Source organism: Schistocerca cancellata, chromosome 3 (genome assembly GCF_023864275.1).
Source record: "Schistocerca cancellata isolate TAMUIC-IGC-003103 chromosome 3, iqSchCanc2.1, whole genome shotgun sequence".
NCBI lineage: Eukaryota > Metazoa > Arthropoda > Insecta > Orthoptera > Acrididae > Schistocerca > Schistocerca cancellata.
This window is the reverse complement of record NC_064628.1, coordinates 614,053,501-614,056,258: the sequence shown is the minus strand read 5'-3', so window position 1 is coordinate 614,056,258 and position 2,758 is coordinate 614,053,501. Positions and strand designations below refer to the sequence as shown.

Sequence of the window (2,758 nt, the reverse complement as noted above, 5' to 3'; positions counted from 1 at the left end):
CAACCAGACGTTGCCCATGACTGGCAAAAATTATTAGATAGAGGGCACTGGGAAAGAACTAAATTGAACTCCTCCCGAACGGCCAGGAAGGCCCAACTGTACTGATCGGCTCACAGACGTCCTGGATGCGGATATGGAGGGGCATGTAGTCAGCACACCGCTCTCCCTGCCATATTTCAGTTTCCGAGACCGGATCCGCTACTTTTCCATCAAGTAATTTCTCAGTTCGCCTCACAAGGGTATAGTGTACCCCGCTAACTAACAGCGCTCGGCAGACCGGTTGGTCACCCATCCAAGTACTAGCCCAACCCGACAGCGCTTCACTTCGGTGATCTGACGTGAACCGGTGTTACCACTGCGGCAAGGCCGTTGGCACACTGAGAAAGATAAAGTACCAAAATAATAGAGAAATAAAGAAAGCTATGTATTACACTCACAGAAGAAGGGATAGATTACTGGAAAATCTGCTATGGCATCCAGAAATAATTAACTTGACGCTGTAAGAAAGAAAACTAATGTTTTGCAAAAATAGACATAATGTCTTATGGGATAACAGCAATCACTGATTTTATAATGTTACTTAAAATCCGCCATGATTGCAAAATTTTTTTTTATTCATATGACAGGTTTCATGTGACGTAGCTTGTGAAAGTTGCTGGATTTGGACGGGTTACTCCTGTAACTGAAATATCAGATATGAAGATGGTTCTGAATGAACCGAAACCGGTCATATGAATAAAAAAATTTTTTTTTTTTTGCAATCAAGACGGATTTTAAGTAACATTAGAAAACTAATGGGTAGAGACTGGGAAGGAAAAGACTACGATACCCAGAAAAATTTATGGAGACTTTGGATGTAACAGTTACTTAGAGATGACTAAGTGGAAAGGATGCTGACAGGTAGATTTGGTCCGAAGTTCCCCCTGGTTGGAGTGGATCCCTTTAGAGGCCAATTCAGGCCTCTTTCTCCCTGCCACTCTATTGGCAGATTCCTATTTAAAGCGTGATATGGAATGAACACGAGCACAAAAGCAGCTTCTTACGTTTGCAGTTACATCTGACTCGGCGACAGGCTCAAGAACGCTTAGGCTGGGACTTATAAATACTTCCAGACGATTTTTCAAGTTCAGATCCTTATGTTGCCGTATTTTCTTATTTGTAATAGCATTCTCCAAACTTTTCACCGAGTTTAAGTATCACTGTTGTACACGACTTTGTTGACAACAGTAACGAGAGATAAGCTACAGAGTGGTAAGCCAACTATCGTCGTTGGAAATGATTAACGAAAAAGTTAGCGCAATAAACGGAAAAATTTCCCCAAGTGTTCGAACACTCATTGCAAGTGATGCAACAAGATACAGAGTCCAGGTCATCAGTGTCAACAAGGATGAGGCTAAAAGGGGGATGGATTCTAACTGGAGAGATACTGCATAGATTCTATCATGAGATAAACCAAGGGATCACGAGGCCACCCCACGCTTAAAAATAGTGCGAACTGTTTCATGTTAATGCGGTTTGCCCCTCTTGGAAAACAAAAGCAAAGTAATGCCTCAACCGAAAGTGATTTTAGTAGGTCCGCTGTTGTTTTGTCTCTACGTAAATGATCTTTTGGATAGGGTAGAAAGCAATGTGCGGCTGTTTGCTGATGATGCTGTTGTGTACGGGAAGGTGTCGTCGTTGAGTGACTGCAGGAGGATACAAGATGACTTGTACAGGATTTGTGATTGGTGTAAAGAATGGCAGCTAGCTCTAATTATAGATAAATGTAAATTAATGCAGATGAATAGGAAAAAGAATGCCGTAATGTTTCAATACTCCATTAGTAGTGTAGCGCTTGACACAGTCACGTCGATTAAATATTTGGGCGTAACATTGCAGAGCGATGTGAAGTGGGACAAGCATGTAATGGCAGTTGTGGGGAAGGCGGATAGTCGTCTTCGGTTCATTGGTAGAATTTTGGGAAGATGTGGTTCATCTGTAAAGCAGACCGCTTATAAAACACTAATGCGACCTATTCTTGAGTACTGCTCGAGCGTTTGGGCACCCTATCAGGTCGGACTGAGGGATGACATAGAAGCAATTCAGAGGCGGGCTGCTAGATTTGTTGCTGATAGGTTTGATCATCACGCGAGAGTTACGGAAATGCTTCAGGAACTCGGGTGGGAGTCTCTGGAGGAAAGGAGGTGTTCTTTTCGTGAATCGATACTGAGGAAACTTAGAGAACCAGCATTTAAGGCTGACTGCAGTACAATTTTACTGCCGCCAACTTACATTCAGCGGAAAGACCACAAAGATAAGATGAGAGAGATTAGGGCTCGTGCAGAGGCATATAGGCAGTCACTTTTCCCTCGTTCTGTTTGGGAGTGGAACAGGGAGAGAAGATGCTAGTTGTGGCACGAGGTACCCTCCGCCACGCACCGAATGGTGGATTGCGGAGTATGTAGATGTAGATATAGACGTATCGACACTACCCTTCCGGTGTCGATGTTGACAACACAATTGCTATTTTTGATCCGACTCCGATTCGGTGCACCCAATTGTGCACGCTTGCTCAGCCACTGGACTAAAAGTGCTCTCGGCCGCCGCAATGCAAGATGGCGGCAACAGCCTTGTAGTCCAATCGTCCTTGGAGCCTCCTCACTACGTGATGCTTGAGAGACGCTGCCTAGTCGCGGTTCTGACACCGCTGGGTGAGGATTTTCTCCGCCCAGGGACTAGCTGTCGTTTTTTATTCATCATCATTTGAAGCTCATCCGGC

General features: G+C 44.3%; 1 pseudogene; it reads right to left on the bottom strand.

Moving 5' to 3' along the window:
• Positions 1 to 256: 256 nt before the first annotated feature.
• Positions 257 to 374, bottom strand: LOC126177942 (5S ribosomal RNA; annotated as a pseudogene).
• Between the last annotated feature and the right edge of the window lie 2,384 nt (positions 375 to 2,758).